Below are 27554 nucleotides of genomic sequence, written 5' to 3' on the forward strand. Positions count from 1 at the left end.
GCTGATGGGATATGCATACCATGAGCATGAGGAGGCCAGAGAACAGCTTGGATTTGGTTTTATCCTTACACCATCTGGGCCCCAGGATTAAACTCAGGCCTTCAGGCTTGATGGCAAAGAACCTTTGCTTACTATCTTGCCAGCCCTAAACTCCTGTATTTTATCGTTATATCCTGAGGTACTTAGCTTTTACTCATTTTGATCTATTCCCTTAAGTAGATTGTGCCCTGGTAAATTAAAGTCACCAAAATAATACTTGGTAAATTTTGTTCGGTCCACTGTCCACACCATCACCATTTTTGACAATTGTGCTTTTTTCTTGTCCCAGTCCCCAGAGCCAATGTCACAGGATCCCTAGCTGTGACTGCAGTCTTCAAGTTCATTTTCCAGTTGAGTGTTGGCTTATTCAGATGATTAGATAATTTAGATTATTCTTATTTCTAGTAAGAGAAAATTCACAAGTCTTTTTTGGGTTTGACTTATATTACAGATACTCTTCAGGTTGACAAATGTCTACTTAGCCATATCAAGTCTGGGTGTTACATGCTAACAGCTGTAGCATATTCTTTTCAATTGCTCTTGCCTCCTTTCTGCTTGTCTATTGCTGTGAAGAGACGCCATGGCCAAGGCAACTCTTATAAAAGGAAAGCATTTAATTGGGGCCTGTCCACACTTTCAGAGGGTTAGTCTATTATCATTATGTCGGGAAACATGGTAGCATGCAGGTAGGCATGATACTGGAGAAGTAGCTGAGAGCTTTATGTCATGATCTTCATGTAGCAAGTAGGAGGCGGGGGAGAGAAAGAAGGAGAGGGAGAAGAAAAATTGGCATGAGCTTTTGAAGCCTCAAAGCCCACCCCTAATGACACACCTCCTTCAATAAGGCTATATACCTCCTAGTTCTTCCCTGACGTCATCAAATCAACTAGGGACTAAGCATGTAAATATATGAGTCTGTAGGGCCAGTCTCATTCAAAACACCACACTGCTCTTATTCCCATTAAAAAGACCACCATGGCCCTAGGATGACTGTAGCTTATAATAAATTTCGGTTTTACTCAATTATTGAAAAAAAATATAGCCAAATGAATGGAAATACATGAACTATGAACCAAAGGCTGAGGGACCCCCAGCTGGATCAGGCCCTCTGAATAGGTGAGACAGTTGATTGGCTTGATCAGTTTGGGAGGCATCTAGGCAGTGGGACCAAGTCCTGTCTGTGTTCATTGCATGAGTTGGCTGTTTGAAACCTGGGACTTATGCAGGGACACTTGGCTCAGTCTGGGAGGAAGAGACTGGACCTGCCTGGACTGAGTCTACCAGGTTGATCGCAGTCCTCGGGGGAGGATTTGCCCTGGAGGAGGTGGGAATGGAGGTAGGCTGGGGTTAAGGGGAATGACTTCAAAGGTTAGGGAAAGGCAGCTAATAACCTTGCCAGTGCGGAGTCATGTCTTTCAGTAGACAGCTGCAGTGTAGGATGGTTGTGAAGGATGAAGGAAGGGGCTTGATCAAAAGTTGTCAGGTGATTGGAGTTCTGTACAGACTCTGAGAGGGGAACTCATGGCCACATCCTTCAACAGACGACTGAGTTAGACATAGCTTTATTTTAATCTAGTCTAGTTTAATCTTTGTGAGGATCGTGTGGAATTATTTTAAAAAAGGCTATAACATGAGGAAGGCACACTGTGAAGGGTAGAAGTAGATGCTAACTTCTGACATCAGATCATTAAAACAGGTATGTCAGAATAATGTGGTACTGTCTAATCAGAATACAAAAACAATGGCCAGGAACTCATTTTATATATAAGGTCAGGGCAGTGGGGCGGGGATTTAGCATGAGAAAGACAGAATCTGTGGTGGAAGGTTTATTATGCTAAGCAAAAGAAGTTGAGCGGTGACTTAACCATGATGTCATATATATTCAAGATGTAAAGACAGTCAATCAAATGTGCATAACTAAAATGCTGGGAGTTGCGTGAGTGTCCGTGTGCATCTCACCCATGAGTGTCACTGGGACTCTTTTAGAGTACATTTGATTGCCATGAGTTCAACCGTGGTCCTTTCCACTGTGTAGGCAAATAAATTCTGTTTTCCTGACTTCTTTGAACCTTTAATAGTTCTGTAGCATCTTCAGACCAAGAAGTCAAACATAGAGTTCTTAGTAGTTTTAGGATTATAGTCAGTAAGAAGGAGAGGTATGTGCTTATGGTAATGTAAGAAAGGCTCTTCTGGTTCTTTAAACCTTAATGTTAACCAACTATGGTAGATTTTGTTATCTCTCTGTGTGTTGAGGCGAAGCTTTAGCTACAACACAAACAACAACTCATAACAGTTAGTCCTTACCCATCAACAATGACTTTGAATGTAAAAGTATTCCATTCCCCTTAGGAGTGGTTAATTAGATAAATAGACAAGACCCAAATATGTGACTCTGCACCTTAGAAGACTCACAGAGACTGAAAACTAAGGACAGAAGAAGTTTTCTGAGCAAATGGAAACCCTGTAGACTCTTCTGCCTGGCTTCGCATTGATCTATTTTGTCAGATAGTGAATAGCACCTCTTGGTTTCCTAGTTTGATTTTCTCACAGTACCTTTTCCTTTCCCTTTATTGTAAAGTTGTGTCTGTTTGTGAGGTTGAGGTGCAGAGGCAATAGATAGATGGATCCTATTTTTTAATCTCATATGTTGGTCTATGTTTTTTGATTAGGGAGTTGAGATTGTTAAATGCTCAGAATTATTATAAAAAGGTATATATTAATTCCTGTCATTTTTTAGATTTCGTAGTGTTTAATGCTTTCCTATTTCTCATTTGCTAAACTGCTTTTTTATTTACTTATTTTTTAAAATTTATTTATTTTATATCATGTGCATTGGTATTTTGCAGGATGTCAGGTCCTCTGGAACTGGAGTAACAGATAGTTGTGAGTTGCCATGTGGGTGCTGGGAATTGAATCTGGGTCCTCTGGAAGAGCAGTCAGTGCTCTTAACCACTGAGCCATCTCTCCAGCCCCACTTAACTGCTTTTCTAACATGATTCATTATTTCTTGTGGCTTCGTGAGTATGTTTGTTTGTTTGTTTATTTATTTTTTTTCATTCTGAAGGATTCTTTTTTTTTTTTTGTTTTTTCGAGACAGGATTTCTCTGTGTAGCTTTGCGACTTTCCTGGAACTCACTTGGTAGACCAGGCTGGCCTCGAACTCACAGAGATCCACCTGGCTCTGCCTCCCGAGTGCTGGGACTAAAGGCTTGCGCCACCACCGCCCCGGCTTCTGAAGGATTCTTTCACAGTTCTTCTGTAGAGTTGGTTTAGTGGTCATGAATTCCTTTAGCCATTTCTTACTTTACAAAGTTTTCATTTGCTTTTCAATTATGACAGTTAATTTTTCTGGGTATAGTACTTTGGATTGGCAGTTGTGGTTTAGTGCTTGAATACGTTATTCTAAGCTCTCCTTGATTTTAGAGTTTCTGTTGAGACATCTGCTGTTATTTTGGTGGGCCTAACTTTATATATGACTTGGTGTTTCTCTATTGCAGCTTTCAGTGTACTTTGTTCTGTATTTTAGTGTTTTTATTATAGTATTTTAAAATAGGAAGGGCCTTTTCTGTGTATTTGATGTTCTAAATCCTTGCTGTATAGGGCTTTGTACATGTTGGGCAAGTGTTCTACCACTGAGCTACACATTCCAAGATCTTACCCATTCTCTATATTACTAATAATACCTAATATAATACAAATAGTTACTATACTGTTTTGTTTAGGTAATAATAACGAGAGGAATGTCTGTATATGTTCAGTCAAATACGGTTAAAATGTTTGTTTTTGATTTATGGTTGGATAAATCCATGGCTGTAAAACCCACAGATAGGGAGAAATGAATTTTTCCCCCCAAAATGGGTTTTTCTATGTAGCTTTGCGCCTTTCCTGGAACTTACTCGGGAGCCCAGGCTGGCCTTGAACTCACAGAGATCCACCTGGCTCTGCCTCCTGAGTGTTGGGATTAAAGGCGTGCACCACTACCACCTGGCTGGGAGAAGTGAATTTATGTTAAAGATCATTCACCATGATCAAGTAAGATTTTTCCCCTGGGGCATGTAATTTAGCGAATGGGATTCATCATATTCATAGGATGGACAAACATGATCATCCTGTAGATACAGAAGAGACATTTGAGAAAATCCTTTCACTGTGAGAATTTTCAACAAATTTGGTGTAGAAGGAATGTTTCCCTAAAAAAATTAAGGCTGTATATGATAAACTCACATCCAACAGTGAAATGTTTAAGGGTTTCCTCATAAGATCAGAGATAAGACAAGGACGGACCTGCACAGGGCTTCTGTTCCACACCAGAGTGATCAGGCAAGGGAAAAGAAAAAAGAGAAAGAAAGAGAGAAACCCAAAGGGAAAGGATGGAGTGAAGTAGTCTCTGCAGATGACATGATTTTATAGGAGAAAACACTAAAGGTTCATCGAAAACCTACAGTAAAGCTTTACCAGTTTTGTTGTTGAATGCTTAAAAACCAAACAAACCCCATAATCACTAGTGAGCAAATGTGGGACAGGTGCATGCAAAATCAACTTATAATAGTAAGTAGCATTTGAAAACACTAAATAACCTTCTGAGAAAAGAAAGGGCCGGGCACTCGAAATGTTCAATAATAGGAACTCAAGAAATACCCAGGGAATCAGTTTTCCTGGGGAGCCTTTGCTTCCTAAATCATTCTCTACAATTCCCTGGATAGCAGTGGCCCAGAAGTCTAGGTGCCTGATGTTCTCACAGACCTAATGCCCATAGTATTCCCGTCATGGAGAAAAACTCCATAGTGTAATGATTTGGAATTCTGTACAGTTAATTTGTTGTGCAGGATTATTGATATTGTTATGTTTCATTGCAAATTTGTAAAGATTAAGTTCTTTTTGTAAACACCGAGCCGTCTCACCAGCCCGAAAATATTATTGTTACTCACTCCATTTAAACCAAAAAACCTGGGAAATGTGGATTTATTTCAGCCTTGACTTGGATTATTATGACAGAGACACTCAGGAGCTTCAACACAAAATGAGTTTTCCTTGACTGCTGAGAATGATTAACTCAAACAAAAAGATAATTATGTGTTATAAGTCACGCATGCTAAAAGTCAAGCAAATTCATCTGCTTCCTATTTTTTTTTTTTTAGTAAAATTGATAAGATACCACTTTTCTTACTATTTTTCACACAGTTTCTTAGCTTTCATATTCAATTATCCCCCCTGGCAATTTTGAGAGCTGATCAAGAGGAGTTGCTGCTAAGGTCTGACAAAGTGGTGGTTGTACAGCCGCACCTAAGCTCAGTGTGACTCCAGGTGGCCACAGTAGCTTCCAACTTGATGGCTTTTCTTTTCCTCCCCCTCCTCTTGATATTTTTTGAGACAGGGCCTCTCTGTGTACCCCCGGCTGTCCTGGAACTTGCTTTGTAGACGAAGCTAATGTCTCAAGTCACAGAGATCCGCCTGCTCTGCCCCCTGCGTGCTGGGATTAAAGGTGTGCTCCACCATGCCTGGTTCCTTTTTTAAGATGAGAAGGTACTTATTTCAAAACATTTCTGAATTCTAAGTTGTTGGAATCCTTTTGACTGGAGGTTCTCATGATATCATTTTTAGGTAAGCTATGATATTGGCCACGAGAGAACTATGCTCTCCCCCTATATTTTGAAGTCCAGATGGCTGGTAATTTTCTTGATCTTCTTTATGTTTCTTTGCATATAGTGTAAATAGGATTTGGGGACACGTACTTTTCTGTACTTCTCTTAGAGCAGGAAGTAATTTTCTGCTTTGTGGACAATGATAAGTGGGCAAATTGGGAGGCAAGTTTGTCTTCAGAGCCTGTCCTCTTTTTAAAAACAATTTCCCTTTTTTATTTAGGTTTTAAAAATTATTCTTATTTCTATTTATGTAAATTTATTTCTTTTATATGTACGGTGGTTTTGTCTGCATGTGTTTCTGTCTACTACATGTATGCGTACTGTCCACGGAGGCCAAAGGAGGGCTTCAGATTCCTTGGAACTAGAGTTATATATAGATGGTTGTAAACTTCCACATGGGAGCTAGGAATTGTACCTGGGTTCCCTGGAAGAGCAGCAGTGCTCTTAACTGCTGAGCTCTCCATCCATCTAGCCCATAGTTTCTTACTACCTATTATGACATATGAAGTTTCCTATGTTTGTTTGTTCTTTGTTTACTCTCAGGGTACCTCTTCTATGTATGTTAAATATTCAGTGTGTGTTCCTGCTGCCTGTGGCTAGAGATTGTTGCCTGAGAGTTAATGCATCGGAGTGTTGGTGCGTGGAGCGACATCAGAACATCCTGCAGGTGAAGGCACAGGGTTAAGGAAACCATTTTAGCAAGCTGTGTCAGCTCAGGATTGTCAAGTGAAGTCATTCCCAATGGAATGATCTTGGAAGGTATGCTGTTAACAGAACAGTCTGAAATCCAGTCTGTGTGGGAGTGTGTGTACCTGTCAGCTAACTACTATAGCTTCTAAAGAATTTGCTGCTGCTTAGCTTAAAGGCATCTTTAGCTGAACACGTTTGATTGTGGTGTACCTCGTCTTTGCTCTCCCGGTTGCTGTGAGCCACACTAGTTTACTGTGGTATCATTTTGAAAAGCAGCATTGATATAGTTAGGAAGTCTAAATCTCCATTTTTATTCTTACACTTGTTTTCATTTGGAGTTTGAGATCATAGTGAAAAAGTGAGTTGAATTTCGTTTTGAACACTAGAGAACAGACAGTTAAGAAACATCATTACATGGTGAATTCATAGTTAGAGAAGCTGTTGTTCTGAACGGATTCTTTTGATAGCAATCAGGCCTCTTGTATTGATCTGCTCTTCTCTTAAGTAGGTAGAAGGAATTGCTAGAGGGAAGATGTGCAAGTACATAGGTTGTTTTTCTCTTGACCACTGAGTACCTGTTCCTTCCTGCATGTGCCCTTTAGATTGCTGAGGTTGTCACACTGCTCCGTGTTGTGTGACGTCCATGTGCTTTGAGCCATTGGCATTCTTTCCCTCATTCTTCAAAGAGTCACAGAGTGCTTATCTCATGCACAATCTCAGCCATCTTTTGGCCAAATTGTTCACGTATTTAGATTGGAGAACTGAAATGCATATGGGTTGCAGTTTAACCCAGGGCCATGCAGGTATCTGTGGGAGGTAAGATGCTCAAAGAAGAATTTTTTTCCTTCCTTCCTTCCTTCCTTCCTTCCTTCCTTCCTTCCTTCCTTCCTTCCTTCCTTCCTTCCTTCCTTCTTTCTTTTCTTTTCTTTTTTTTGAGACAGGGTTTCTCTGTGTAGCTTTGGAGCCTGTCCTGGAACTCACCTGTAGCCCAGGCTGGCCTTGAACTCACAGAGATCCGCCTGCTTTTGCCTCCCAGTGCTGGGATTAAAGGCGGGTGTTGCCCCCCCCCCCTTTTCTTATTTTGTAGCTGCACAGACTATAGCTAAATCATGGCAGTACACACCCATTTGAATTTTAATGTTTTCTTTTGGAATGGGGTTTAGGAATTGAGTCCTTCGTGTTTTGTCCTTTGCAGTGAGCTATAAAAACTCAATGAGCATATATACACATACACATATAATTACATAGGGCTTTTTTTTTTTTTTTTTTGAGACAGTTTTTACTCTTTACCCCAGGATAGCTAGGAATTCACTATGTAGTCCTGGCTAAACTTGAACTTGAAGTAATCCATTTGCCTTGGGTTCTTAAATGTTGTATTGCTGGTATGAACAACTATGGTTTTTGTTTTTGTTATTTTTTCCTCAGAGTTCCATTTTTCTCAGACCAATTTGTCCAGTATAGGTTTCATTTTTTTTTTTTACTTTTAAAATGTACTTCTTTTGTGTTTTTTTAAAAAAAGTCCACTGTAAGTCCTGTGCCTGTGTTTTAGATTTGTCTTAGTGCAGTATGGGGAATCTGCTCAGAGCGAGCTCAGGAAATACTGCTAGTACGTGAGTGTTACTTATTCATGATGGCCAGCCTTCCTTGGGCCTCTTTCTAGTTTTAAATAGGAATAGTGAATTGTGAAATCATCCTTTCTAACATGAACTTGGATGTGATGCAGAGAAGACAAAGTTGCATCAAGATCCCATCACAGGAAACACAAGTGTATAAGAGAACACATGATTCTCTCTTTGCAGACATTGTCAAAGACTTTCAAAGCTCAGTTTTCCAGACTTGCTTTCAAAGTGTCCCAAAGGAGAGAAAGGGTGCCAGCTGTGTTCCTTGTGGCCACTGAGCTGGGATGAGCAACTTGAAAGCTAAGCATGTTGACCTAGCCCTCCAACAGAGAATGAGCATGTGCACATTAGCATGCTGACCTAGCCCTGTAACAGAGAATGAGCATGCACACATGTTAGAATGGGTTGTGATGCGTGGTGTCTAAGGGAGGAGGCAGTGAGCAGCAGAGGACTTGTTTCAGGCTGTTTTACCCTCACATTTTTGAAGTGTTGATCAGATGGGCTTTCAGTGGTAGCAATTCATGAAAATCACCTTTCAGGATAGCAGCAGAGCTGTTTCCTCCTAGTCTTGGGGCAGTAGTCAAGTCTTTTGTGTTTCCTTGAGTTGAAGCAGTGGAGGTCTTTGTTCAAGTTGTTTCTAAGAAGGGCAGATGGTAGGTTTTCTGCTGTCAAGAGGGAAGTGATGGATACTTTCTTCTTTATTCTCTTGAGAACCCACTTGAGCCTACAGTTATTTTTTCTGTACAGAGTATTAACCGTGTCATAAGCAGTTGATGTTGTGGCCACGAACATAGAGTATTTTTATGAACATATATTCTATATAATCATGGATTTCATTGGCATTTCATACATACATTTAAATGTATTTTGATCACATTCACCACCTCCAGTGTCCTCCCTCTCCTGTCGACTCCCCCTCACTGATTGCTTTTGCTAATTACTCTTCCTTATACTTTCATAAGTTTTCTCTTTTTTCTTCTCTCCTCCCTCCTTCCTCTTTCCTTCTTCCCTCCTCTTTTCATTTCTTTTTTCTTTTTCTTGTGTATGTGTGCATGTGTGTGCGTGTGTGTGTGTGTGTGTGTGTGTGTGTGTGTGTGTGACCTAATGGGTTTAATTAGGGTTGAAAATGTTTTTCCCTCACCCAGCAATCACTACCTATAGAAACTCAGGGAAGAATGGGGCCTCATGAGCCCCCTTCCCACTAGCCACCATTAACTACTTATAAATATTCAGAGACGGCTCTGACCTTTCTTTTGTTGATTTGAGAAGGGTCTAATATAGACAGGGTGGGCTGTTAGCTGATTAAGATCTAGCATGTGCTGCATGTCCTGATCCTCCAGCTTCCACCTCTGGAGTGTTTGGGATTCCAGATGTGTCTGCCTCTAGCACCTCATGTTGGGTGGTGCTGGAGATGAAGCCCAGGGCATCTGGTATGCTAAACTGGGCTCTCTACCCACTAAGCTACACTCACAAGCACCTAAATCTTCAGGGAAGGGTGAGGCCTCTTGAGTACCTCCCCTCTCTGTGACAGCTTGTTGATGGGTACATGCTTTGCAGGATTTGTGCAGGTGATCACAACTGCTGTGAGTTTTATAGATGAAACAGCCATGGCATGTCTGAAAGACAGTGTTCCATATTCCATCCCTTCCTCCATTACATTCTTTCTCCCTCTCTTCCCTGATGTCCCTGAGCCTTGGAGGGGTGATATAGGTGTCCCCTAAGGCTGAGCACTCAGCAGTCACTTTCTCTCATCACTTGGACCAGTTTAGGCATCTCCTTTTTGTATAAGAAATGGCTGTGGGGAGTTGCTTTCCCTCTCAAGAGATCCTTGGTTATTGGTTATTTTATTCTGTCCATAATAGATGATACCACCAGAGCCTTGCTCAGGAGTGGGAGGGGAGAGCATACAAAAGAAAGTAACCCATGATTCCACTGTCTAGGACATCTGCCTCAAAAGTTCAGTTGGCAATCTGAGACAGAAAAGATAAGTTTATTTAAAAAGTTCTCACCTTTTCCTGGTACTTAGGTTTGTTGGTAATGCAAATGGTTGTACATTTACGGCTGTAACAGGTCAGTCTGATTCTTTAAAACCTTTATGAGTATAAAGTTATAAGGAATTTATAATATGGTTTTAGAGGATCTTACAAAATAAAGGTGTGCAGGCCACTGGAGCTTTTCTCCTCTTGTCTATTTATGGCTGTCCACAAAAGCATGTGATCTCAGAGGAGTGCAACGTGACAGTTAAAGCTGTGTAGTAACCGCACAGGCATTGGCTGGTTTGGAATAGTTCGAAATAAAATACGGCAGAATCTCAAGAACATATATTAAAACACATCTTTTGGGAAATGGAGAAAATATTGGTTACTCTGTAACCATGTTTGTGTGTTCATGTACATGTTAAGGCACATTTGTGTGCTTGCATGTGGAGGCCAGAGGCCAGCCCTGGGTGGTGTTACTTGGGCGTGGTCTGCTTAATTTTGATACAGGGTCTCTCAATGGCCTGGAGCTCCCTGATTAAGCTAGGTTGTCTAGCCAGTAAGCCCCCGGGACCGTCCTCTGCTGCCTCCTCAGTGGCTCACAAGTGTGCGCCACCATTTCAGGCATTTTTTTTTTTTTTGAATGTGAATGTAGGGATTGACTTAAATTTTGGCTGCAAGCACTTTACTGACTGAACCATCTCCCCAGCCAGGTAACTAGTTTTAAAATAGGATTCATTTGATACCAGTTAGGACAACTCCTCAGCGAACAGAGTTGACCTGGAGAAGGCTACTGAGCAGAAATGAGTAAACTGTCATATAACTGATAGGTCAAATATAATAATCAAAATTTTCTTTTGCATAGAGATCAGATTTCTGCTCTTTTTTTTTTTTGAGACAGTATCTCATATAGTGCAGGGGCTTAGAGCTTGCTTTACAGCTGAGGGTAACCTTGAACTTCGTATCCTTCAATTTGTATGTCCCTAGTACTGGGGTTACAGGTGTGGGCCACCATGCCTTGCTGATGTGGTAGTGGCAGGTATTGGGGACCAAATGCAGGGTACTGTGCAGAGGCAAGCACTTACTCACTATGTAGCTCTGGCTGACTCTGCTTCCCACATTCTGGAATTACTTATTTGCCCCTTTTAAAGTGAATTTTATTTACTATAACATGCTACGATACTCAGTTACATTGAAGCTTAGGTCTAAGTACTCAGACTCTCTCTTGCTTTCATAGTCAGTTAAGTTACTGAGCCCATAGCCTGGAATCAGCTAAAGATGATAAAATGATTGGCAAAACGTTAAGGAAGGAGTATTTGGAAGGGTCCTCCTTATTGGTATTTCCAACCATTCTTTTGGTGTCTCACACTTCATTCTGAAACATTTTATGGCAAAATTTCACTGTTTTGTTTCTATGCTTGACTTACTGATTACACATGATATAATTTACTGAGATCTTGTTCATTTTATTTACTTCCAGCCTATTTCACCCAACCCAAATTATAGCTGTTTAAAATAAACTTTAATTTGAATCCTAGGTCTTGGTTGCTTGATCATTGTTGAGGCAACGCAACAACCGTGTGGCCTTCTATATGTCTGGGCAATGCTGGTTTGCAGCCTGCATCCTCTTAGCTAGTAAATACTATTGATTCACATGACTCACGTGAGGAATTGTGGAGTGGTCCTTGGCAGTATCTGTTTGGAATCAAAAACGTGTAAAATGGAGCATGGCTTTGTGAATCCTGTAGGTGGCAGAACAATGACAATGTGTAGACTCTAGGAGGTGTCCCGGAAGAGCATGGGAGGGACGGCAAAAGCGGGGGACCCACAGGCCTTTCTGTCGCAGAGATCTGGTTTCTGTGCATTCCATAGCGACAGTTTAGCCAAGATCTTTCCTGAAGAACTGTAACTGCTAGATATAGGATGACGAAAATTCCAGATCTTAAGCTGTGCACACAAACATCGAACTCTAGATGTGGTGAAGACCACACATCTAATCCATTTCTTTACTGCAGGTAACTCACCGTAGCACCCAGGATGAGTTCTAAAGCAATACCAGCTATGCCTGCCTTCATTTCCATCACAGCACAGGCTTTTGCCACTGCCCTGCTCGTACAGAAACCACGACAGTTGGCATAGATTTATTTAACTGATGGGAAATCCTGAGGTTCTGGTGAGGCTGACTCACAAACTCAGGAAGATTTGTCTGAGATACTTGAGTACAGTCTAAGGGCTGAAGGGAAAAGGAAAATAAATGTAAGATTTTGAGGATGTAATTTTCTCTGCTCTCACCATCCGATAGCTGATGTCACTATCTCTTCAGTTTTTGTGTTTTATTTTTTTTTTCATTTATTTTATGTGTATGAGTATTTCGTCTGCATGTGTTTGTGCACTACATGTGTACCTGGTGACCTAGAAGGCCAGGAGATCCCCTGGATCCGGAGATGCAATCTACCATGGGGGTGCTGGGTATGGAACCCTGGTCCTCTGAAAGAGCAGTACTCTGGAGCCTTCTCCCCAGGCCCTATCTCTTCAGTTTCTTTGCAGAATGTTTGCCCGCAGTTTCCTGTAATCACCTTTTAACAGCAAAACCAATTGAAATCCTTTGAGACTATTGATTTCCTGGATCTCAACATAGTGTGGAAAATGTGATTTCCATATTTCAAGTAGAGCAGAAATATAAGTGATAAATATGCTATATTATATTTGCTCATTTGCTAATACCATAGTTTTCTTAATGGGTATGGTTTCTACATAGCTTTTATTTCAGTACAAGTGCTCTAAAAGGCCATCATACCAAGTAAACTACTTGCCCTCCTCCAGTGAAGGAAACTGACGTATATTTAGGACCTCTGTTTTTCTGCTTGTTTGAGACTGTTCTTGAATGTACTACTGGAATATATATTTTCATACTTATTGAGCACACCCACTGATTAACTATCTCTGAACATACTTGAAAATAGACAATGGGTATGATCATTATTCTTATGGCTCTCACCCATAAGTAATGCAGAGTTTCCTAGATAAGACAAACATACATTTTCAGTGATGACCTGACAAAGTCTTAGAGGAGAAGCAGTATCCAAGTGCTAAGGCAGTTTCTAGCCATGAATGGCTTTTCTGTAGGTGTTACAGAAGTGACCACCCATAGAAGACTGTCCTTATAACAGTATGTGAGAACTAAGAGATTAAGTACTAAAGGAGTGCCAAAAACCCACGACTTTAATTGTACACCAGCGAGCCTCTTTGGAGTATTGTTCCAGAAAGTTCAAGGTTTTTATTAGAGTAACTGAACTGGACATTGTTCCTTGCTTGGTTGTTCAAAGAGCTCAGTATTTGATACTATGTTTCTATGGTGATGAGTAGGAAGGATCATCATGGGATCTGATGACAGCAGCAGCATGACATTGCACAGGAGAACTGTAAAAGCATTTTCTGATTGATCTGGATTCTTGAGTTATTTGACTAATTTTTAAAAAAGATTTATTTATTATGTATATAGTATTCTGCCTACATGCCAGAAGAGGGCACCAGATCGAATTATAGATGGTTGTGTCACCATGTGGTTCCTGGGAATTGAACTTGGGACTTCTAGAAGAACAGCCAGTGCTATTAACCTCTGAGCCATCTCTCCAGCCCCTAATATTTTATGTTATGTGAAAAATAGAGGATGTCAGGATTGCCCAACTGTTCAATAATACAGTGTAATTAATCAGCACATAGAAGCAGATAAGTGCTTTTACAGTCTTGCCACATTCTGTCATTTCAAGCAAAAGGGGTTACCATAAACAATGAGGTTGGCTTGTAATCATGTGTAGAGATGTTTTGCTTTGTATGTAATATTTGTGTATGTTCTATACCTAGGAGGCCATCACAGATGACTAGGGTTTTGAGCTGGGACAATTGCTATTAGTGTAAAGGGAAACTACACCTGTGTTTGTGGAAGACTCATCTGTCTGCCACTGTCATTGGAAGCTAACTGTAGTTACGGACAAATCTGATGACAAGAGGGAAGGTGGTCTCTATGTGTACATGCGTCGGTAAGAGGAGCGTCTGTCTTCACTTCCTGTGTTGAGCTCTGACTTATAATTCCTGAATTCTTTTTATATTTTCTTTGCAAATTCATGTTGAAGGATGTTATGGAACACAGTATTTTTACTAATGAAGGAGATTCTCTCTTAACACATTCTTGTTTTCTTAGAAGGGTGTTAACTGGGCCCTTCTCACTCCCAGGCTACCACATTAGTTTGAATGTCACACACTAGTTACCCTGGGCTCCACATGAGAATGTATACTTGGGACTCTCTCAGTGAGAGCCCTGTCTTTCCCATTTGAGGTGTACTGAGACAGCTTTTCTCAAGTTTTTTTGAGCAACCTTGATGTCCCCAATTGTACTGGGGTCAGTCTTGCACCTGAGACTTCTTTTCTCACTTCTTTTTCTTGCTCTACTAATGCCTCTTGCTTGCTTACTGGAATTTTCTTCTCTATCTCGTTTTTTTCCTCATCTGTGAAATTAAGTAACATGATGTTTACATCCCCCACAATGTTTCAAATGATTAGTGAGGCATGCCGTAAAGTGGTACTTTTATCCTTTGTAGTTGATGCTGAAAAGTGAGAGGTGCTGTGAAAGCCTTTTTCTTTCCTAATCCAGCTCTTGCCACAGATCTTCCTGGTGTCTCAGTGCTGTGACTTGAAATGAGCATGCTTGCAGCTCTTCTGCATCTAGCTCCTCTGAAAGGGTATAATCATATTTGATATCAGCCAATTCCCCAGTCATAGACCATGATGTCACAAACCAAAGATCATTCTCTCCCAGCAGGAACAAGCTGGAGAGGAGGAGAATGTCCATGATGAGTTACATCTTTATTCAAACTCAGTCACTTCTTAAAGAAAATGAACCACAACACAGAATCCTGCTGAAGTCCTACTGAAATACCCATTGAATTAAGCAGAACACTGTACACACCACTATACTACATTAAAAAAATTGTTTCAAAAAATTAAAAACTTATAAGTTACACAAATGTACATAAGCAAACACATATTTAAAGCACTTAAAATAGGGCTTCTTGATAAGATAAATGCTAATACATTAACGTGAATTTTATATATATTTCTAATTTTAACATACAAACATAACAATAAAATTATGTTGCTTGTCATTTCAGGCAAAATGACTTCCTTTTAAAGACTGGTATGATAGCAGAGACACTTGGTGGAAGAGCTTTATTTTGACCCATGCACCTATTTTTCTTATACTTTAAATAGGAAACTTATAGGATGATATAAATGGAAGTTTGGATTATACAAATGACCAGAATCTAAGATATAGCATAATAGATGTCACTAATAAGGATACAATAGTTAAAACATTTGCCTTGTATCTTATTGATTCACGGAAACAATTAGTAGTTTTTGACTATTCGCCAAGATTCAAAAATCTCATGAATTGTTAAATCTACTGATACTAAGGAAAATTCTCATGAATAAACTCAATCTTAAGGTACTCACTTAAAAACCCCTTACATGGTTTTAGATGATGGTTCACTGAACAACTTGATTCAATCCCCATAAAGGTAGAAGGAGACAATTCCACAGTTTCCTCTGATCTCTCCATATACGGTGGCCCACCTGCTACCACCCACCACTCTCTCTGTCTGTGTCTCTGTTCTCTGTCTCTGTCTCACACATGCACCCCACACAAACAATTTGAAGAACTAAACCCGCTGGGCATGGTGGCACATGCCCAGAGGCAGGCAGATCTTGAATGAGGTTAGCCTGGTCTACAGAGTGAGCTCCAGGTCAGCCAGGGCTGTACAGAGAAACCCTGTCTCAAAAAAATAAAATAAATAAATAAATAATAAAATAAAATAATAAAAAATAAACCCTACCCATTTGTACCTATGAGATGCTAAAGATAACAGTGCTTTTAGCTTTTTAGTACATTGGTAATTGTAGATTGTTCTGAATTACTATGTTTTTTTTGGAAGCTGTTGCTGAGGATGACGTAGCTTTCTGAATGGAGAGAAAGTGAAGGTTCACTGGCATTGATGCTGCCATAGACTAACTTAGGAGTTGGTATTTGGTGTCTGTCTGTCCATCTATTGTCATTGGAGGTTAAGCTATGGAAGGAAGCAAAGTCCCCGAGAAGTGGCACATCAATCTTCCTCATAACAGTGAGTAAGTAAAACACCAGGGCCATTATTTTACATCCCCTTCCATTCTGCACAGTGATGTAAATTTCCTTTTTCTCTAGATAACTAAATTTTTAAATTATGATTTGAAATATTATTTGGCATTTTTCACTTAAAATTAGTTTTTTTTTTTGAAGCATGTCAATCTGTAAAACAAAGTGGAAACAGATGAAAAGAACCTGTAACGATCAAGTAAGTCTCAACTGTTAGGATTTGGGAAAAAAGCAAAAACCTAGCCCTTTAGTTAGGCTGTTACATAATAAGTGAAACTTTGGAATTTATAGTCCCCCCCCATACACATTGGTGTAGTTGACAGGCAGGCCACTATCTGTACTGGAATTACTGCTTGCCTTTGTTACTGGAAAATGACAAGTGAGAGTCTTTAATGACTTTAGATGCAAAAGGTATGTGACATTTAAGACTATCTATGCAGTGTCTTAGAAAGAGTCAAAGAGGGGTGCTGTATCCCACTCTCAGTTAAAAACTGAAAACCAAGAGTTCAGTGAAATGGAGCAGTTTTCCTCCTTCCTATTACTTTGTGCTGGGGACGGAATTCAGGCCTGCACAGGCAGGCAAGTGGTCTGTCTGCCCAGCAGCCATCTCCCCAGTGCTCACATTTGTTGTTAGAATAACAACTTTGGACAGTTTTTCTTGGCTTAGCAAATTTCTTTAGTTAGGTGTGGTGTGCATTTGTTGTTTTCTTAGCTCCACCCTTCCAAACTAATAGAAATAGCAAAGATTTTTGAACCTGACTTTTCAATTGAACTTAAGACAATGACTTCATAACAATGAAGTTTTATGGAAGAAATTAAAATGTCATCAGGTGAAGGGCGGTTGATGATTCCTTTCTGTGATTTTTACATGGAAAGTCTCTTTAAAAGCCTCATTCTGGAGTGAGTGCTAGGGAGTTGGTACAAGGCACTCTACCCTTTAAAATTCTCCCATGGCTTCACTAGTCCTTTGCATTTTAGTTTGGATTATCAGGCTGGATGAAAACTTTTGAGGTTTTAATGTGCCAGACTTCTTTTTGTTCTGTTCTTAAATATCCTTATTTGCTCTGCTACAGAAATATCCCTGCTATCATTGGGGTAGATTCACCCCATTAGAGGTTGTTTCCATCAGTGTGAATAAGAGTGACATCACAACTTAGGGTTTTTGTTTGTTTGTTCGTTTTTGTTTTTGCTAAGAATTAAAGTCAGTCTTTGAGCCTTTTAAAAACATTGACATAAATGTTGCTAACCATGCCTGTGAATCCCTCCTTTCCCCCAAGTTTCCTGGCAAGCTTGGTGAACCCTCTGTGGGTACCTTTTAGGCAGCATTCTAGATTCTTCTTATGCTTTCAAGTTACTAAATAAAATTGTAATTCTTAAAAAATGAAGCAAAAGGTGGGATCATTCAGTGAAAAATGAATGGGATTCGAAAGCTATTTTATTGTCAAGTTGTGAGGGACTAATGTGCAGCCTAAGTAGAAACAGGTGTTTACTTCAGAAGGTTTCAATCTGCATAAAGCTTAAGGGAGAAAGAACCACATGAAATTCAGATCTCCTGGCTCACCCACTGCAGTAGCAGGTTTCATTCCAATAGCCAAGCTATGAATTAATGTTATAAAATTGAGTCTTACCTGGCAGCAGTTGGCTGAAGCGCAGTGAGGAATGCTAAGCTCTCATTCTCGAAATGCCTCTTCCACTGTGCTGGGGTGATCTCTTTCACCCGAGTTGTCTTACTTCTTGCAGCATCTCCGAGGCCCGCTAATCCCGTGGTTGGTGTTAGTTAGAACTGCTCACAGCAAGGCAAAGACTCCATTTGGATAGGATTATGGAAATCAGAGGACGAATTTTGCGCTTTATCAGATAACAGCAGTTGATCTGACCACAGCGCTCAGAACTTATTAAAAATTCATTGGCTCTCTCGGTGGTGAGAAATCCTGATTGTTCCTGCAGATGTTTTCTGCTCTGGAAAAGTTCTGCTCACCTGTAATTCAGAATTGCAAACGTTTCCAAATCACACTGCTTTAACGTTGTTGTGTGTTCCAGAAGTACGGCTGTTCTCTAGCACCTTCTGCTTCTCTTGGCTTTCTCCTGAACAACTTTCCGTCCTCAGCCTCCTGTCTGCAGAGGTGAAGAATTTCTTCTCTTCCTGAGTGCTTCTGTTAACACGTTGCTCTAGTGGTTTCTGAGTAGTGAGGGAAAAATCCAAAAGGAAGAACAGCTTTATCACATCCCAGACACTGAACATGAATGAAACGCTGATAGGATCCGTTCAAACCAGACAGCCAAGTGGTGGGATGCTGCTTTCATACGTAATGAACCCATTAATTACTTCTCTCCATGGACTGCGATTCGTCCTAGCAGGAAGAGAGACAGGAGCAGAGGGCGTGTGCTGTTCACTAGGTGCTCTCTGAGCAGCTTGTCACTGAGGAGGGAATCCAGAGGAGGCTGCAGCTCTGGAGTGTGATCAGGTAGACCAGGCAAGGGTTATTTTGACAGGCAGTTAAATGACGTATTTTTGGAAGGAAAAAAAAAGAGAGCTTAGCTTAGCAAGAGGTAGCTGAAATGCAGTTCCCGGATGTCTTCCGAATGGCATCTCTCCTGTCTGTCCTTTTGGCTGGAAACATTTCCCGCCCTTGCCATGCAGTGTTACAGAGGTTCTGTCCAGTTTTCTCCAATGAAGGAGAACTTTTCAGAGGTCTTAGAAGGAAAGCATACACTGTGAGTTTTAAAAACGGTAACAGGGAAAGGCTTTCTTTTCCTTAATAAAAGACAAACATGTTTTTATACATCCTTTGGGCACACATGTTTTGTTGATGTGGAATAAAGCATTACAAATCACTTGGTATAAAATGTAGTGAATAGTCTTTAACCAGTTTTTCTTAAACTACATGAAATTCTCATCAGCTATATAAAGTATAGATATAAAAATGCCAGTTTCATACTTTTTGTACTTGTTAAATCTGGCAAGGACCTTGTACCCATTTCCCAGTGAAGTCCTTAGGACTATGACTAGCCATTAGGATGTTTTAAAAATTTTAATTGTTGAAAACTTCAAACTTGGACAAATAGACTCCCTTTAGACCCATTGCTGTGATTCAGTAACTCCTGGTATTTTTCTCTTTATTAAAATACTTAAAATGAAATTTCATTTCATTTTTTTTTTCTGCTTAACTCTATGCAGTTTAAAACTACACAAACCCTTTCAGATGTTCTCTGTGGTCATCCAGACTAGCCACTCTACTTGAAGTCCCTTGTTTCTCAGAAGCTCTCTCTTTTCATAGGTTTTCTCAAGTGAGACTTCAAAGTGTACACTTGTACTTAGTTGGCAAGCATTATATAACTACATATGAGAAAGAAGTAATTTTAATTTCATAATATCTTCCATGCTGATCTGGAGCATGAATATACAAGAGAAAATATCTCTAGTACTTTCTTGATCCCTTTCTACTTGACACTGATGCTGTACTACTAAAAAGAATTATAATTTTGGGGGCATGGAGAAGATGGCTCAGTGGTTAAGAGTGTGTATTGCTCTTACAGAGGACCTGAGCACCCATGTTGCCAGCACCCATGTTGGGCAGCTTACAATCACCTGGGACTCTGGTTCTAGGAGACCTGACACCTTCTGGTCACCATGTGCACCTGCACTTGTGTATCTGCACTCATATACACATACCCACACACAGACACAGATAAACAGAATCAACAAATAAATCTTTTAAAAACTTGTGGTTGGATTGGCTCATTGCTTTCTGGGGATGTTCTTGACTCTGTCTAGAATTCAAGATCCTGTCCCAATATTTCAAGAGTATTTTAGGGGCTAGGTAAATGTAGTCAAATATAGTTGCTGCTGAGTAACACTACCTTGCTTGTTTTCTTATCAAATACAGTAGACACTTCTTTAATGAATATTCCAACATTTCACCATTGGCATGGGACAGAGTTCTGTGAGGTAAAGACCTAGCCAGTGAGGCTATGGTGTTCATGAGGACCAGTAACTAGGGCGCCACACACCTTTCTCATGTCTAGAGCTCTTCTCTGTGAATTTTACTTTCCACACCTGTGCACACCCAGCTGCTAATTAGACAGCATGTGGTTGTCTGCTTTTCCAGGAATGCAAGAACATGAATGAAGTTTGAGAAAGCTGTGTGCTATGCCTCTTTTGCTGAGGTTTATTCTCATTCAGATCTCTTCTCTCATCTCCCTTCATCTCCCTAAGTGGCTGGATGACTGAGAAATGAGAAGGTGAAATATGGGGAACCATTAAAAGAACATGGACGGAAATTGTTTTCCCGTGCCCGCCTGGGCTTAAAGCCAGTGCTGAGGGCTTCCAGCTATGGAATGCCCCTCTTGGAAGGTACTCATAAATCCTAGGTAACACACTGCCAAGGTCGTCCTCACTCTGTTGTTGTGATGTGAAGGCTTAGTAACTATGTAGCATTTTTACATGATCTCAATCATGCCTTGACTCTTGTCTTGTTAAATAAAAGTTGTATGTGTTTATTACTTAGGCATGTGCCAGTCACTTATAGAAGGCCCAGGAGGTAGTACTATGACCAATATATATATTACCAATATGTATAGGTAATATATAGTTAAGATAAAACTGAAAGATGAGCCAAAGTGCCGCTTTCCTCTTTCTAAGTGGTCTGTAATTATCCTTGTCATTTATAATGTCCAGTCAGCATCAGGGAGGCATCTGTCCTATTGGGGAAGTTTATGTGATTAATTGGTGAACAGAGAGGCTGCATAAGGAGCAGTAATAATAAACTGGATGCTTTAGGTTTAAGATCCTACTCTATTTCAAATCATGATCTCCCAAAAGCTATAAATGGAATTAGAAGAAAATCATTGATTCATTTGATGACCTAGACTGTTCCCAACCCAAAAGAGGTTGTCTCCTTTTCACTCAGTTTGGGACCCTTGTCTGTGGAATGGAACCACTTATATTTAGGGTGGGTCTTCCTACCCCAGTTAACCTTATTTAGATTATTCCTTATATACATGCTCAGAGCTTTGTTTCCATGGTGATTCTAAATCTTGTCAAGTTGACTATAAAGCATACCTGGTATTGATCTTGTTTATAGAAAGCTACACTTATTTTTACTTTCTAGGCTGTACTTAGTTCATAGTACATAGTTGGGTTGTGGTATGATCGAGACAATGGCTCCAGCGGCCAGCAGGCTCCTTCCATTCCTTACTGGGAGTGAGGAGTGTTTTGGATGCACCAGACACCTGTTACCTTTTTAAGCAGAAGCTCTTCTCCAGCATGACCAGCATTCTGCCAGATGAGATGTGAAGATTCTCTGGAACCCCAGCTGACCTGCAGATAGTGTTGAGAGTTGACCCTCTTTGAGGATATAATGGAAATTTAGAGAGAAGGACAGCTTCTTCCTTTCTTCTATATTTTGCATCTACAAAGGAGCATTACTTTTTTTTTAACTTTCTAGAATCATATATTCTGTTTCTTCATTGTCCCTCAAATACTGTTTTTTTTTTTTTTTTTTTTAATGTTGTTTTGGTGCCTGTCCTGGATCTCACTTTGTACACCAGGCTGGCTTCGAACTCACAGAGATCTGCCTGGCTCTGCCTCCTGAGTGCTGGGATTAAAGGCACGTGCCACCACCACCCGGCCCAAATAGTGTATTTTATAATGCCTACATGGATCATTTTCTCTTTTTCTCGTGTGTGTGTGTGTGTGTGTGTGTGTGTATGTATAGTGTGTGCACTCCTGTTGTATATTTGTGTTTGCGGCACAGGTGCATAAGGGTGTAAATGAATTTGTATGAGAGTGCATATGGAGGCCCAGAGTTGCTACTGGATGTTTTCTTTGCTCATTCCTTACCTTACTCATGGAGGCAGGTCTATCAGGTGAACCCAGAGCTTGCCAGTATTGCTGTTCTAGCTAGCCAGATCACTCTGGGAAACCATTATTTCAAGTGCTAGAATTACAGGTAGCTACTACACCACCTCCCATCATGTAGGATCTGGGGATGCAAACTCTGGCCCTCACAGTCATTTGGCAAGTGCTTTAACTATGGAGCTAGGGATTCATTCAGCTAAATTTCATTAAGTGTGAAAAGTGAACATGGTGCTATTAGGAGCTGTGACCCTTATAGTAAAGATGACCATTAGGGAGTAATTGCTTTCCTCCTATTGATCATATCTGAATAAATGGAGAGTATTTTTATATTCAGATGTAGATTTCAGAAGTGTTTCTAAACTTCCTGAGGCATACCTCTGTCATTGCATCTTGGTTTCCTGCTTCAGACTTTGACCTGTCTTTAACCTCTTCTTTCCGTGAACTGCAGACAACCACTAGAGGTCTCCAGACCTCACTTCAGGAAGCTGATTTTACAGCCTAGTGTACAGACTGGATACGCTCCAGGAGACATTGGGTACTAAGAGTTACTAAGTATTATGTTTCAAATCCCAGTATTGTTCTGTGGCCTGAGCATAGCTTTAAAAAAAAGTGAGGTCTCTGCCCTAGTAGGTACATGTTCATAGGACCACATGTGACCCCAACCACAGCATGCACTTTGCATCCTGATTGCCAGGTCCTTGAGATTTGCATTTGTCAGAGACCCTAGAATAGTCTCTAGATACTCATTCACAGTGAGGTCACTCCTGGCCTCCGGTGCTGGGACTCTGCCTCTTTATCAGCCAGGAGCCGTTCTTTGCTGGGCTGTTTGAGTGGACTCTGGCGTTTGTGTATGTGTCTAATCTTTAGGGAATCTCTATAACACACACACACCCCTTCTGTGAGTAGGCCTCAAAAAGGTTTGCTGCTTTATTCTAGAGAATTTGTTGTTTGGGCCTTTGTCTCACTTGAATCTCTGGTCTCATGGTCTTTGAAATCGAAATGTGCCTTAAAGTAGTGCGCTTTTCAAAGTACTCTTAGTGACCCATGAAAAGCACCGAGTATAACGACTGTCATGTATGGGGCAAGTGTTTATAGGTACCAGCAGTTGTCATCATTGCAATGGAATGTAATATATTATTACTTCTGGAAGGCACTGTAGAGAAAATGTACTTCTTTCTCCCCATTTCACACAGTAGATGCTGGGATCTATCCTTTCTCATGTGGGTGCATAACCTGTTCTCTTCAGGGCTACATATTTCAGTAGGAAGGCCCAAACTTGGTGCAGTTAGTATCAACTTAATCATCACACTGTTTCATAAGAATTTTTATATGGGTAAATATTTTGAACTAAATTGTAATTAGTGGTTCCAAACAAGTTTAAGGATGACTTTAGAAAGCAATCAGCAAAGGGTTTAGTAGAAGTTTCTTGTAGCAGAGGTTCCATAGAAAAATTTAAAAGTTAATGATTAAATTCATTAGATTCATCTAAATGATGAATCTATTTCTAAACACATAAAATCACTGTACAATATACCAAATGGGCTACTATTTAGCTGTTAAGAATGAAATTTGGCTGAGCACTGGTAGCACACGCCTTTAATCCCAGCACTTGGGAGGCAGAGCTAGGAGGATCTCTGAGTTAGAGGCCAGCCTGGGGCTACAGAGAAAGTTCCAGGACAGGCACCAAAACTACACAGAGAAACCCTGTCTCAAAAAACCAAAAAATTAAAAAAAAATGAAATTCTATCATTTGTGGCAATACGGCTGGACCTAAGATTATTATGTAAAATGAAATAAGCCACACAGAGACAACTATTATGTGACCTTACCTATGAGGACTCTAAAAGCAGTTGAGAGTAGAATGGTAGTTACTACAGGCTGGGGAGAGCAGGGTGTTGGGAAAGATGGGGAAGGATTGATCAGTAGGCAGTGACAGTTCTGTAGGAGCAATAAGGTCTGTTGTGCTATTGCATGGTAGTATAACTATTGATTAATGTACCATGCATTTCAGTAAACCATAAGAGGAGACTTGGAAAGTTTTCATCATAAAAAAATGCTTGAAGGACTCAACATGTTTAATATGATTCAAACAGTATGTAACATATACATGTGTGAAACATAAGGACAGATGGGCATGCTTCCAATAGTGCAGACCTTAGAACAGTATTGGTGATCCTTCAGGAGTTGGGACACTCCATTTAATAAATTTTGTGAAATATTTGAAGAGTAAAAGAGAGACTAGCCCCAAGATTAGGTAGTATTACATAAAGCCATTAGAGATGGCTTGGGTAGAAGACACAAATAGATACTTTAGTATCATCATGAGTAAGTAGAAATAATCATTACCAGGGTATGCAGGACAAAGGGGGATACAGCAAGGCTTCAAACTGGGGGACTGGGTGTCTTAATTTGTTTTTCAAGACAGGATTTTGTAGCTAGAGTTTTCTGCAGTCCTCCCTGGCCCAGGGTCAGGACAAATCTCTGTCACCCGCCAGTCCTGCAGCCGCTCAGACCCAACTAAGCAAACACACAGAGACTTATATTGCTTACAAACTGTATGGCTGCAGCAGGCTTCTTGTTATCTAGTTCTTATATCTTAAATTAACCCATTTCTATTAGTCTATAAGTTGCCACGTGGCTTGTGGCTTACCAGTACCTTTCATCTCGCTTGTCATGGCGGCGACTGGCAGCGTCTCTCTGACTCAGCCTTCCTGTTCCCCGAATTCTCTTCTCTGCTTGTCCCGCCTATACTTCCTGCCTGGCTACTGGCCAATCAGTGTTATTATTAACCAATCAGAGCAACACATTTAGCATACAAAACATCCCACAGCAGGATTTCTCTGTATAGCCCTGGCTGTCCTGGAACTCACTTTGTACACCAGGCTGGCCTCGAACTCACAAAGATCCACCTGCCTCTGCCTCCCGAGTGCTGGACTTAATACCGTAAAGGATCTCTGAGTCTTGTGGTGCATTAAGAAATCGGAGTTCTTGTTCCTCCATCTCTTAGTGTCTTTCTGCTCCCTTCCCCACTATGGCTCCTGAGCTTTAGGTGGAGGAGTTGTGCTGTGAATGTATCCACTGGGGCTGGACATCCAATGATTGGTGATCTCTGCATGCTGACCAGCTCTGGTTTTCTACAATGGTCTCTGCTTCAAAGAGGAGCTGTTTTGTTTTTTTTTTTTTTTTTGGTTTTTTTGAGACAGGGTTTCTCTGTGTAGCTTTGCGCCTTTCCTGGAACTCGCTTTGGAGACCAGGCTGGCCTCGAACTCACAGAGATCCACCTGGCTCTGCCTCCCAAGTGCTGGGATTAAAGGCGTGCGCCACCACCGCCCAGCGAGGAGCTGTTTTTAATTCGAGGTGAGAGCTACACTTATCTGTGGGTATAAGAGTGAGTTTTAAAATGCATTTAGGAGGCTGGGTGGTGGTGGCACACACCTATAATCTCAGCACTCGGGAGGCAGAGCCAGGTGGAGCTCTGTGAGTTCGAGGCCAGCCTGGTCTACAGAGTAAGCTCCAGGACAGGCACCAAAACTACACAGAGAAAAAAGAAATGCAGTTAGGAGTTGTACTGCTCTAGTAAAGCGGTGGTAGTAAGTTCTCTAACCTCTCCAGCCCTGGGTAGTTGACCTTAATTAGACTACTAGACATCTGTTGGTTACCACTGCTATTGCATCTCTGGGGATATCTTGCCATGCTGCTCATTGTTGTGGTTCATAGGTCGCAGCTGTCGAGGGCCATTGATTGATTCCCTTTCTTGGCAGATTGTGTCTCCTCGAAATGGCAGGGAAATTACACCCATGATACCTCAATAATTCGGCTTTCTAAACCAATACCTGAATAATTACAACACCAACTGACATACATGTTAATGAGGAAATGGGAAATCTCTTGGGGGCTTCCTCATGTTCTGAGATCTATATTTAAACATTCTTTAGTATTTCTAATAGCAGCCAGCAACAAGATCTTTCTCAGACAAAAAAATCCACTCTCTCTTCTCAGCCCAAGTAGCCCAGTTGCCATAACAACCTGATAAGGGTGGCACGTTTGCTGCTGTGGTTAAGGTTGTGTCCAGTGCAGTTTTCCGGGTTTTAAAATTCAGCATCACATTCACAGATGTGACAAAACAATTCCATCCATCCACTGATTTGGTTTTTACTCAGTTAAATGTCCAAAACCATCAGCCACCCCTTATTGAAAAAGGTCCGTGAGTTTGATGTCTAGCATTGTGCTTTTGTGAATATATATTTGTTTTCATAAGTAAATGATATAATTCACAGAAATATAAGGAATATCACATAAGTAGAAAAAGGCCGAAGCTGATTGTCACTGGTTTATTTTGTAAAGGCAATTTATATTTTCTATTGTTCACATACAAAGTAATGAGTTTCATTATGGCATTTTCACACACACACACACACACACACACACACACACCCCATTTAACTTGGTGTCTTAAACTCCCTCTGCCCACCTCTTGTTTGTCTCCTACCTTTCCCCTTCAGTTTTCTTGTCTCATGTGTTCCACCACTCTGTCCTTTTCTCTTTCCTTAAGGTGTAGTCCTCCCAATTCAGAATATCCCTCCCACCCAACCCCAAAAAACCTTTGTCCTTTGTTTGGTTAGGATGTAAAAACAAGAAAAAATTCTGGGAGGATGAATCCACGGCATGAGTGAAAAAGTCCTAACCAGGCCAGCACCGGTATAAATTTTAGTCAAGAATAGACACTGTGGATAGAAATATGGTGGGCAAATTCTCAGAGAACTGCATGTATGAGAGGCAGCTGTGTGTGTGTGTGTGTACACGTGTGCATGTGTGTCCATCCCCGTACTTGTATAGCACTTCAGTTATCTGACCTTGTCTCTTGGGCCATATGTAAGAAGTTGTATTTGAATAGAGTCCAAGAGGGGACAGCTTATTATCCTGAGGTAGCAAGTTTTACAGTGCACTTGTCCTCCCTGAGGCTGGCTGTGTGGGTGAGGCACCAGGGACCGTTAGGAGTTAGGCTCAACTGTTAGTAGAGGGCATCCCAAGTCACTGGGTCAAGCTCCATGCAGCTGAGGTCTGTCAGAGAGCGGAGGGCAGGATTCTGCTTTTTGGCTTTGGCCTCTTATAGACTTTCTTATTGCTATAGTCACTAAAGTTTTTGGTGCCTCATTAAGGTGCTTGAGGGAGCAAGCAATTTAAATAACAAGGCTTTTGGCTTATCCATGTCATGGAAAATAGCTCTGGCAAATTAGGGAATTGGAAGACAAATGGATGACTTTGCCCTAGACCAGGTGAAAGGCAGAGGAGTCTATTGAATTAGAGGGAGATTGAGGGTCAGCTGTGGAGGGGAGGGAGGAGCACTTGAGAAGTCAGTTTACCAGATCTGATGATTGATGTATCCAGCAAGTGAGGGACATCAACCAACAGAGGAGTTTTCTTTTATTATTTTATGTGTCTGTGTGTATGTATTTGTACTGTGTGCATTCAAGAGACCTCACAAGTCAGGAGATGGCATCAGATCTACTGGAACTGGAGTTACAGATGTTTATGTGCTGC

The 27554-nt window shown here is 40.8% G+C and overlaps 2 protein-coding genes across 2 annotated transcripts in view; one reads left to right on the forward strand and one right to left on the reverse strand.

Moving 5' to 3' along the window:
- Chrm5 (cholinergic receptor muscarinic 5) overlaps positions 1-18526 on the reverse strand; it is a 62470-nt gene extending 43944 nt beyond the window's left edge. Inside the window, exon 1 of the mRNA XM_028857253.2 lies at positions 17782-18526. The gene's annotated coding sequence lies outside the window, so the exon portion shown is untranslated. The remainder of the gene's footprint in view (positions 1-17781) is intronic.
- Aven (apoptosis and caspase activation inhibitor) overlaps positions 1-27554 on the forward strand; it is a 137505-nt gene that overhangs the window by 30549 nt on the left and 79402 nt on the right.

This window comes from Peromyscus leucopus, chromosome 4 (assembly GCF_004664715.2).
Source record: "Peromyscus leucopus breed LL Stock chromosome 4, UCI_PerLeu_2.1, whole genome shotgun sequence".
Classification (NCBI taxonomy): domain Eukaryota; kingdom Metazoa; phylum Chordata; class Mammalia; order Rodentia; family Cricetidae; genus Peromyscus; species Peromyscus leucopus.